This window comes from Anolis carolinensis, chromosome 4 (assembly GCF_035594765.1).
Source record: "Anolis carolinensis isolate JA03-04 chromosome 4, rAnoCar3.1.pri, whole genome shotgun sequence".
Taxonomy (NCBI): Eukaryota; Metazoa; Chordata; class Lepidosauria; order Squamata; family Dactyloidae; genus Anolis; species Anolis carolinensis.
Window position 1 is genome coordinate 59,465,955 of NC_085844.1, and position 12,652 is coordinate 59,478,606.

Below are 12,652 nucleotides of genomic sequence, written 5' to 3' on the forward strand. Positions count from 1 at the left end.
ACATAAACCCAAAGCATCTCAAAAAGGACTCTGGAAAAATTAAAAAATAGGGAGTAAGGAAGGTCTTTAAAAGATCAGTTGAATAAAAAAAATCTAAATACGGTAGAGTCTCACTTATCCAACACTCGCTTATCCAACGTTCTGGATTATCCAATGTATTTCTGTAGTCAATTTTTTCAATACATTGTGATATTTTGGTGCTAAATTCGTAAATACGGTAATTACTACATAGCATTACTGCGTATTGAACTACTTTTTCTGTCAAATTTGTTGTATAATATGATGTTTTGGTGCTTAATTTTTTAAATCAAGACCTAATTTGATGTTAAATAGGCTTTTCCTTTATCCCTCCTTATTATCCAACATATTCGCTTATCCAACATTCTGCCGGCCCATTTACGTTGGATAAGTGAGACTCTACTGTAACTGGTTAGGAATAGGAACCAAAATTACTGAACCGAGTTTGTAATGCCAGTGTAAAGTTGCTTTTGACATTATTTGACACAAAATATAATGTTTTCACAAAATAGTTTATTTGGGAACAGAATTAAGGATATTCCATGTTGGCTCAAGCTCTAGAAAGCCAAACAAATAGGAAACCATGAATGATGCAATCACAGATGCTGTCTATAATATATACTGGTGTTGTTCAATGTAAGAAATTGTGCTTGCTTGTGGCTCACACTGCATGGGTCAACATTTTACTTTGTTGTTTAGGTCAAAACCTAAATGGCAAAAATGGAGTGCTCAAGACTAAGAAAAAGTATTTCATATTGTTCTTGTCCTTTATTTGTGTATGTGTGTGTTCCTTCAAGCCATATGTTGACTTATGGTGACCCCATGAATCTCATAGGGTTTTCTAAAGCAACAAATACCAAAGCGGGGTTGCAAAGATCTTCTGCTGAAATATTGCCTATAGCATTTGGTATTCATCTGTTGACAATCTCTCATTCAAGTGATAGCCAGGACTAACACTACATAGCTTCCAAGATCCTTAAATGGGTCATTTGAACCTTATTATATTTTAAAGGAATCCTCCACTGGTTGACCAATAATGCCTACTCCTTACTTACTTCACAACCCTCCCAAGGTTGTGGTACTTTCCTTCAATATATTGTCCATCGTTTCTCCTTTTCTTCCCTCAAAGTACAGAAATCCTTCTCTTAAAGCCAAAAATTTAGGCCTTGGCATGGGCTGATAAAAATCAAATCTCAAGATTCTGTGGAACCAATATACTGTAATATCAGTTCTAAAAGCTTGCAGCATTTATAATTTGTAGAAGTATATTCCCTTCTAGGATGACTATAACACATTCTTTTTGGTCCTTAGGAGCTGCCACAGGTGAAAAATATTTGAATGAACCAACAATTTTACAAGAAAAGCAACAGCAAAATACAATCCCCCCTCAAAAATACCAAGTCATTGAGACCCTCCATACTGATCCCAATCCATGCAGGGATGTGCAGTCTGATCTTGTGAAGTGACATTCCATTAAAAACAAAGGAATTATCAGTATACATACATAGACTGCAAAAGTACACAGATTCCTTTATTGTAGGTAACCCTTCAGTTATAGGACTGAAGCTTCAAACATTTCTCACCATTGGTTATGCTGGAGAGGACCATTGAAAACTACAGATCAATAACATTGGGATGAGTGCAAGACTACTTCCCTATTTGACATCACTGAATAAGTCTGTAATACTAGAATGATGGATGCATACTAGATTCAGAATGAAACTTGCCATACATGGAATAACTGGGGAATATTACTGCCTTACTGTTTAATGCACAAGGATGTCAAATAATGTTTGATAATAAGGTCAGAACATCATAAAAGAAAGGCATCTTATTTCAGAAAGTTTGAATAAACAAAATCAGTAGCTCGCCAACATTTTTGAGAAATGTTACTGTTAGTAACCAGATCACTCTGAAAATTTGGCACAACTGGCACACAATTTCATAATGTGGATCACTAATACGAGGGTTCAAGTTATTAGTTTAAAAGGTGTTATTTTATAAACAGACTTTTTATTATGGCAGAATTTTTGAACTCAATACCTTACCTACCATGATCCTATAAAAACTCAATAAATACATATAACGTATTATTTACCACACTGGTAGATGTGGACTATTAATATTAGGACAGCTACAAGGCTCTCATAGCTTGCCCCTACATTACTACTTACTTATAATCTGTTATTAGGTTTCAATTGCTTATCTCTCAGTTACATCAGTGTGGCTGTTTTGTATAAAGAAATAGATTCCATTCATTTATGCAACAAATGTTTCCACATTAAAGGAAAACATCCACTCAGACATGGTTTTTCAATAATAATTTTGTATTTAAATGGAAGCCAATTTGCATCATGAAAGAAAGGATGAATCATATCCGCATTCATACGAACGTTTATTTTTAAATTCTTAGGTACCATTGGTAGTGGAAATACATGTATCATGCTTGGCTCTGATATAACAAATGATTGTAAAAGTCATAGATACCATAGTCTGAAAAATAATGAAATGACTGTGTAATGTTACAAAAGGCAAATACTGTATACCTCTAAAAAAATTCCAAATTTATTCTACCTTTATTACAAATGCATCTACCACTAAGAAAGCTCATTTTATTGAATAGCTGTACTCCTGTTACAAACACAATTGAAACAGTATCTTCCATTCTACTGTAACAATGCAAAGGTTTCTATTGATAGGGGCATGGAGTCTGTCACTCAAGTCTAAACACAAAGGTTAGCATAATAAGGGACTCTTAAATCTTACTGGCAATTCTGTGTTCAGCAACGCTCATCATACAGCACACGTCTAGATAGAACTGAGGAGATTTAGTCTTTTATCTGCAAGACAAAACCACACCATTTTGCTTTGTTCAAGCATTTTTGCTCAGTTTAGTGTTCCATCTAGTGTGCCATCAGTACTGTATATGCAAAGAATTTTTCCAAGAAAAATAAAAACAAACCAACAAAAGTCCCATGGCGATCAGCGAGTGGCGACAGGGGCAGGACTGTGAAATCTGGAAGCCCCTAGTCACAAACTGGCACATGGGCGGTGGATATGGATTCAGTAGTTCTGCCTCAAGGTCCGAGGCAGTTGAATAGTCCAGAAGTTGTATCCATGACTGGGCAGCCCTTTTTAGGATCCGCTATGCTCACCCCACATGGGGAAGGGGCTAGAAAAGGTGCCCTAAAACATAGTCTGCCTCTCTTATCCTTGACTGGACTGCCATGTCCAAAGGGTTCACCACCCTGCGGCCAAAAAAGAACTACGGATCCACCCCCAAGACCCCACAATTCAATCAACGAGGCATCACCTAACATATGGTGATGTCCAAGCCCAAAAATCTGGACTGGTTTACCTAAGGTACAATATTAACCTGGGAAGGGAAATAGTGACTTTTCTTTGTTGTGGGAGAGAGAGTAAACGGGGTCAGTACTTCTTTGAGGTTCTCCTAGGATGGACTATGCTCTTGCCTTTAACCACCTTACTCAGAGAAGGGGGTGGTTCCTTTTTTGGTAACTGTTAGTACCATACCTCAACTTTTATGAAAAAACAAAACATCACTTTCCCTGAATAGAGTGGCAAAAGGTAAAATGTGTGGGAGGGGTTGCTGTTCTGGGTTGCCAGTGATGCAGCAGGACTGCTTCAGAGCCATTGCCACAGAATGCCAATTCCATCCCTCTGGCCTACCATGGCTGCCCTGCTTCCCAGGAGTTGGAGAAGAGAAGTGTACCATTGGAGAAGAAGCTAGAACAGGAATGTGAGCATGGGGCCTCGCTGGGCGAAGAGGGAACAATGACAGCAAATGGGAGAGATGGGCAAAACAGGAAGTGTGGTCTTCCATTCGATTACCATGCAATCCCTAATCTGAGCATCCCAAAAGGGAATGTGCAGTTCAGGGATTGTAGTACAAGAGAAAACCCATAAATAAACATCATGATGACGGGGCTGAAACCATGTATCCTATGAAGGTTAGAGGATTATTTCAGGTTTATTGGTTGGTTTGATGGTTGTTTTATACTTTGTTATAATGTTCCTGTTTTATTCTGTTTTATGTTATTGTCTATGTACTTATTATGTACTATGTATATACAGTAGAGTCTCGCTTATCCAACGTAAACAGGCTGGCAGAACGTTGGATAAGCGAATATGTTGGATAATAAGGAGGGATTAAGGAAAAGCCTATTAAACATTAAATTAGGTTATGATTTTACAAATTAAGCACCAACCATCATGCTATACGACAAATTTGACAGAAAAAGTAGTTCTATACACAGTAATGCTATGTAGTAATTACTGTATTTACGAATTTAGCACCAAAATATCACAATGTATTGAAAACATTGACTACAAAAATGCGTTGGATAATTCAGAACGTTGGATAAGCAAGTGTTGGATAAGTGAGACTCTACTGTACTTAATATGTTATATTTTAACTATGTTGATTGGGCTCATCCTCATGCATGCCAACCCGAGTCCCTTCGGGGAGATGGAGGCATGACCCTAAAACCTACACCTAACTTATACATTAAGTTGACTTGTACATCGATATGTAAGGTATGTGTTTTTCTGCCTACCTCTTCATTTACATATAGGCTGTGGAACTCCCTCCCCAGTGACATTCGGCAGGCTCCATCCCTTCTGGGGTTCAGAAAAAAAACTGAAGACCTGGCTATGTATGCAGGCGTTTGAAGAATAAGCATGTGTTGGTTTTGACACGGTCTGAATTAAGGCTCTTGTATAAGGTCTGGTGGATGAATGGCATAAGCACTTTGCATTGTTTTAAACTTTGTATATTGTATTTTATGACTGTTTTAACTGTTTTAATGTTTTAGTTCATTGTATAACAGTGTAACGGCATCAATTGCCACTTGTAAGCCGCCCTGAGCCCCCCCGGGTGAGAAGGGCGGGGTATAAATAATTGAAATAAATAAATAAATAAATAGTCAAGACTGTAGTGTTCCACAAGTACAGTAGACTCTTGCTTATCCAACTTTCGCTTATCCAGTGTTCTGGATTATCCAACGCAGTCTACCTTCTGCCCGGATCCACAGCTGTTTCTCTAGGCAGCAAGGACTGGACTCTTTATGGATTTAGCTTCTGACAATGTTGTTACTGTAAGTTCATTTTATGCAATTCTATCTTTATTTGTAGTCAATTTTTTAGTAATTAATGTTTTTGTAGTCAGTATTTTCAATACATTGCGAAGTTTTGGTGCTAAATTAGTAAATACAGCAATTACTACATAATGTTGCCATGTACTGAATGCTTTTTCTGACGATTTGTTGTAAAGCATGATGCATTGGTGCTTAATTTGTAAAATCATAATGTAATTTGATGTTTAATAGGCTTTTCCTTAATCCTTCCTTTTTATCCAACGTATTTGCTTATCCAACGTTCTACTGGCCCATTTGTGTGGAATAAGTGAGACTCTACTGTATAGGAAACGTATGCTGGATGCAGGTAGATTTTTTTTTTCTAGTGGCATTCAAATGGATAATTTCCCCCAAATAAAAAAGTTGTCCTAATATTTAGATACTACCTCTATAGCGGGGATGGGAATTCTGCAGCCTCCAGATGTTGTTGGTCTGCATCTCCAGTTCCCCACTCTACAGAATAATATAGTATTTTCAGATCTAAGCATTGTTACTCAGATGCCCAAGCAAGCATGAGGGGTCACTGATATACATATGATTCTCCTACAACACAGAGGCATATACTGCATATACTGAAATCTTCCAAATGCTGTAGAATGCAATATAAATGGATTTACCAGTCTAAAGTTTAATTTCTTTAACTGTGAAATAAAGGTTGATTAAACTTTGAAGCACACTGTTTCAAAACAAGAAAGGAGAGAATAGCCACTCCAGAAGTTGTCAAGATCCACTGAGTATTTCTAGCTAACTGACATTGAATATTCCCTCTCTCTGAACTGTAAAACATTGATATAGAGAAGGAGACTAATGAAAGCTATAGATCATAGTGATTTTATCCTATTAAGGAAACCCAAAGGACATATTCACAGTCCTAAGAATTAGCTGTCTCAAGCTATTTATCATAACTAAAATTGCCTTGTATATAAGATTTCTCTGAGAATTTAGTGTGGATAAATGCATTAATTAACCCAAAATTAGGAAGACTCAGTAATATAGCATTTCACATAATCATAACAATTGAAAGATAATTCAGCAATGTGGGATTTTTGAAATTTGAATAAAGCAATTTGTGGGTATTATCATACAATAGTATTTCCCTGGAATATCTAGATCAGGGGTCCCCAAACTAAGGCCCGGGGGCCGGATGCGGCCCTCCAAGGTCATTTACCTGGCCCCTGCCCTCAGTTTTATAATATAATATTTTTATATCAGTTTTAATAATATAATATTGTATATACATATAATATTGATAGAAATATTACAATGTAATACTAATAATAATACCATATAATAATATTAATTATATATTATATATTACATGTAATATTACTAATAATATTACAATATAGTGGTATAATTCAATATAGTAATATATAATGCTAATATTGTTCTATGCTAATAATATAATATATTGTATATAGATATAAATTGTAAGCCGCTCTGAGTCCCCTTCGGGGTGAGGACAGGATATAAATATAGTAAATAAATAATAAATAAATAAATTTTGACTTAGACTCGCCCAAAATCTGAAATGACTTGAAGGCACACAACAACAATAAACCTAATTAACTTGACTATCTTGTTGGCCAGAAGCAGGTCCACACTTCCCATTGAAATCCTGATAGGTTTGAGTTGGTTAAAATTGTTTTTATTTTTAAATATTGTATTTTTCTTTCGTTGTTGTTGTTGTTTTTGCACTACAAATAAGACATATGCAGTGTGCATAGGAATTTGTTCATTTTTTTCTTCAAATGATCATTTGGCCCCTCAACAGTCTGAAGAATTGTGGACCGACCCTGTGCTTTAAAAGTTTGAGGACCCCTGATCTAGATGAATAGGAGTTGTTGGTTCCAGGCCTATCTTCTAGACAGAGTCCAGCATTAGTAGCAAGGACCTAATTTTGGACTTTTTAGTCATTTGATCCCACAAAGATATTTCTTTGATAATCCAAAATATAATACATACATACAATTTAGAGAATTGTCCTGGGTGCAATGTTTCTAAATTGTATTATTTAAGGGATATTTTTGGGATCACTTCTGGAGCCAATGTTAATCCTGGAAGGTCGGGTTGCAGCAGTGGCTAGGAGTACTTTTTTGGAGCTTTGGCTGCTGTGAAAAAAACGAGTTTTTCCTATGAATGGTGGGTATGGCCACAATTATACATCCTAGGGGTCATCTACATCAGTGAGGTCCAACCTGCGGCCCACGGGCTGCATGTGGCCCACCAATTCATTTTTGTTGACCCTTGCCCTTCTTACTGGAAAAATATTTTAATTACAGTAGAGTCTCACTTATCCAACATAAACGGGCCGGCAGAATGTTGGATAAGTGAATATGTTGGATAATAAGGAGGAATTAAGGAAAACCCTATTAAACATCAAATTAGGTTATGATTTTACAAATTAAGCACCAAAACATCATATTTCACAACAAATTTGACAGAAAAAGTAGTTCAATACAGAGTAATTACTGTATTTACGAATTTAGTACCAAAATATCACAATGTATTGAAAACATTGACTACAAAAACATTGACTACTAAAAGGCAGACTGTGTTGGATAATCCAGAATGTTGAATAAGCGAATGTTGGATAAGTGAGACTCTACTGTATGTAATTAAATATTAATATTTTAATTATGTAATTCAATATCAATTATGTAATTCATTTTCTTTCTGGAAAGTCTCTGGTCCTCACATTCCTATACTAAAGTTTGATTGGCCTTCAGGTAACTAAAGGCTGGACCACACTGATCTACACTATAGAATTAATGCAGTTTGATACCACTTTAATTACCATGCCTCAGTACTATGGAACCCATTAACTGTTATTGATTATTGCACTTTAAATGTCATTTGTAAATGGGCTGCTGCTGGGATGTTTTACTGTGGTTCTTCTGCCAATTTTAATAGTAGTTAATGCCATGTTTTATTGAGTATTTACTTGGGCTTTTACCTTTTGTAAGTGTGGTTTTATGCTTAATTTGATATAATTGACGTAAGCACTGATGCACTTTATTTTATGTGTTTATAGCACTATGTGCTCTTCTGGGAGATGGTGGCGGAATACTACTACTACTACTACTACTAATAATAATAATAATAATAATAATAATAATAATATTATTATGGGAGTTGTAGTTGGGTTCAAAAGGTCTTAGCCTTCTCTGCCAAATAGTAGTAGTGCTGCAAACTACAACTTCCAGGAATCCATAGATTGAGCTATGATAGTGAAACCGAATTAATTCTACAGTGTGGGTGCACCTTTAGACAGTTACAACACATTCCACATGGGGATAACTTTGAAGAGTCTTCTGTGTGCACAGAATACTGTGAACAGAATCTTCATTCAGAGTATGTTACTTTATACATCTTCTCTGGATCTTAGTACACATTATAGCTCAATTGAGTTTTTATTTTTAAACCCTCAAGCAGTTTTTAAATGGAATCTTAAAAATTCAAACAATTCTGATCACTCACTACACCCCCTATCGGACACGTATCTGATAAGCACCTGGAACAGGACTGTCTCATTAATAGTGTCCAGACTTTAGAACACCAGGAAATATGGTTAGCCTAAATCTAGTTGTCTGTTGATGTTATATATCTTCAAGTCATTTCTGACCTATGGCAACCCTAAGGTGAACTTATCACAGGTTGTGATTGCTTCAAAACAGGTTTGTCATTGCCTTTTCCTGAAGTTAGGAGAATGTGACCTGGCCAAAGTCACCCAGTGGATTTCATGTCTGAACCTGGGTTTCAGGAAACACAGTCCTCTTTGGGGTTGAGATAGAGTGGGGTAAAAATACAGTAAATAAATAGTTCATCCCTCAAGCCACTACACCATGCTAGTTCAATTTGGTTTCACCTGAATCAATAGAAATTTGGTAAATTAACACTCAATAAGTCTAGTTGAGACTATGATTTTAGAATTGATAATGCACATTTTCTGAATAGTGAAATCCAGCATTCAGTAGAAAAGTAACTTATCTACTCTATTCACTCAACTCCACTGCTGGCCCTCCACAACTACTTGAAGCAAAGATACATTTCATATTGTTAAGAGTGCCTTATTATCACCTAGTAGTAATAGTAGTAATAGATAGGTTAAAGTTGACAGACCGGCCAACAGTTGTGTTGGAAATTATGATAGAAAAGAGAACTTGAAGAGTTAAAAGATCACTCCTTCCAAATCAATGAGAATGTGGTAGTTTTATAAGCGTTCATATAAGATAAGTCACCCAGCGGATAAACATGAAACAACATACTTTTTAGGGAGCTAAACAGTGGACAGATCAACCTGAAATTTGGGCTGCCCTTGGTTTATTGGGGCTTATTTCAAAGCAAGCATATGTAGGACGGCAGTTCCAATTGCTTAGAAGGCATGCTTCTTACTCAGAAGTATATCCTACTCCGCTGCATTCAACGGACTTTACTCCTGTTAAGAGTGCTCAGAATGATAGCTGAAGAGACAGCAGTGCAATATTAATTCATGTACATCCTGAGAAGTAAATAGATGAGCAGGAATACTAATAATTTGCCAGAGTCCTTGGAGTATAGCATTCTCTTCTCCCATAACCAGCTGACTAATCATTTAGCAGCAGGACCTTAATTTGAAATTGCAGTTTGAGAAATGAATACTACTGTACATACTCATTTATAGGTTGCCCTCATGTATAAATTGAGAGCAGGTTTTGGTGACAAAATTATGGATTTTGATGTGACTTGTGGATGAGATGAAGGGCATTCTGCGGAGAAAGGGAAAGTGTCCGTGCTGCTTCAGGGGGGCAGTTGTCATTTTTCTACTCATGCTACTGCTTACTACTATCCCTCTTACTCTCAAGTTGGTTTGCTCTATTGCTTCCCATTGTACCATGCTCTGTCCACCAGGAGTTCAGACTGAAATTTAAAGTAATCATTACTGACGACTAAGATACCTTATGGAATGGGCTTGCAAAATGCTAGGCCCTTCTACCCTACAGTAGGACAAGAACCAATTCTTTCACTTGACTTTTAGCTAAGGAGAGGACTTGAAAAACTCCTGTGTTTGATAAGCTTTTTTTCTCTTGCATATTCTCACTTCACATACAAAAGGGTTAAGTTTTTGAATGCTCTCCTGAGAAGGACAGTGTATGCTGGCATTCAGCTATGGCAGGTAAATAGAACTACTGACTTGAGTATTGCTTTACTATTTTGAAAACTACCTACCCTGTTTCCCTGAAAATAAGACATCCCCATAAAATAAGACCTAGTAGAGGTTTTGCTGAATTGCTAAATATAAGGCCTCCCCTGAAAGTAAGACATAGCAAAATTTGTGTTTGGAAGCATGCCCACTGAACAGAACACCAGAGCATGCAGGATCGGAAAAGGTACATAGATTGTTGTACATGGAAATAATGGTAGTAACAAGAAATTCTTGATAGGATTCTGGTTATGCTGGTCTGTTATGACAACTACTGTACAGTATATAATAAATGTTCATTTTTTGTTCAACAATAAATGTAAATTCTTCTCCATGAAAAAATAAGACATCCCCTGAAAATAAGACCTAGCACATCTTTGGGAGCAAAAATTAATATAAGACACTGTCTTATTTTCGGGGAAACAGGGTATAGCCTTCTGTCTTAAGTCAACTCCTCTCATTTCAAACTGGGGAGAAACTGCATTATCCAATAAATCATTTTATTGAAAACAAATTATGATCCACAATGCTGAAGTTAAAGTTGCTGTCATTCATGGGTTAAACCTTTGTACTGGTAGGACTGCTGACTGACAGGTCGGTGATTCAAATTCGGAGAGAATGGGTGATCTCCGTCTGTCAGCTACAGCTTCCCATGCAGGGACATAAGAGAGGCCTCACACAAGAATGGTAAAACATCAAATATCTGGGCATCCCTGGGCAAAGTCCTTGCAGACAGCCAATTCTCTCACACCAGAAGTGATTTGCAGTTTCTCAAGTCGCTTCTGACACGAAAAAAATAAAATTGTTCTCTTCATAAAATGGGGTCCTCTGAGATAAAATACTTATTATAATCTCTTACCTGAGTATGCTAACAAAATATATATTGAGATGTTTACTGTGACCTGAATGTAGTTATACACTGTATGTAAACATTTTCCATAACTTTGTTAATATTTATATCAGCTGATAAAACAGAAGAGCTGACAGAATCCTATATACTGCAAGTGAATTCCAAATAATTTTTTCCAGTTTTACAGACAAAATATACATTAAAATCCTAAAATACTGCTTCTAATGTCATAGTAAGTTGCTTTTTGAAAGGATTATATGCTTATTTACTGGTCTTTTTACTAGCTGAAGAGGGAAATAATAATGAAATATTGCAGCAAGGACAACTTTGGAATTCAAATGGGCATTCCCAGGCCGCTTGGAATATTAAAAAGGCTTGAATCCACCAGCCTTAGGCTTTATTGTAGCTATGCACTGACATCATCAGGTTGCCTGTTAAAGTTCATGTGAAACTTGAATCAAGAGATTTTGGCTTAACTGTGGAAACCAAGCTAGTTTTGACATCAGTAAATGAAGTTACATAGAAATGCTCCCTGAATCTCTACATATATTTATATCCTCAGCTGAATTTATTCTCAAAAGCTTTTTCAAAACCAGCCATTTACAAGTATATGATTTCGGCTTATCCAATATTCAGTAGGTCAGAAATAACAAATTAAAGAAATAATACAACTTATGTAGTTTTCTATTAAGAGTTCAACTGATAAAAAATCAAAATGATCACAAAGTACAGCATTTTCCAGCCTTTTGAGTAGACGGAATTGTTGTCTGCTTTAATTATTCAAAGTCTATTTTCAAAATAATTGCGGCTAACCATTAAGTACTGTGCTAGAGATGCAGGGAGGAAGGTTATTAAACAGTCAGCACATATTCTGCCACTTTTGCAATGCATTGATTGAGCTCAGATACACTTTCATGTAAATGTCAGTTTAGAGAACTGGACACAGTTAAATACATTTGAATAGCAGCACGTAGGCTTATTTTGCAAGAAAACAGATGTGTCCGGCTCTCATCAACACTCATTAACATCTGTGCCTTTTGATAAATGTGTGTTCACAATATTAGGCAGCTATTGCTGAAGATCTCCTGAGTATCTACTTAAATGGCAAATACACTGGACAGCTTGAAGCTTTTGTTAAAGTAAAGATAACAAGCAAAGACTATTGTGCCCATCCAGCTATGCTTTGAATTAAAATACATTCTCACTAATAAGCAATATTTATTCGGCATATGTACAGTGAACAAAGCTTTGTTTGAAAATAACAGTATGATGGGTCATTTGTCTGTTGTCCTTCCGGAGCAGAGCTACTAAAGTATAATTGCATAAGTAGCCTTGCTAAAAGTGGCATTTACCCCTGCAAAGCCGCAAGTGATTTATTTAAATATGTTTGCTTGGAAACAAAATATGGCCTGTTTTACCATTGAAATCTGCACATTTTACATTCTA

The 12,652-nt window shown here is 36.3% G+C and overlaps 1 protein-coding gene across 6 annotated transcripts in view; it reads right to left on the reverse strand.

Moving 5' to 3' along the window:
• Positions 1-12,652, reverse strand: part of dlgap1 (DLG associated protein 1) — a 365,633-nt gene that overhangs the window by 348,995 nt on the left and 3,986 nt on the right. The window lies entirely within an intron of this gene.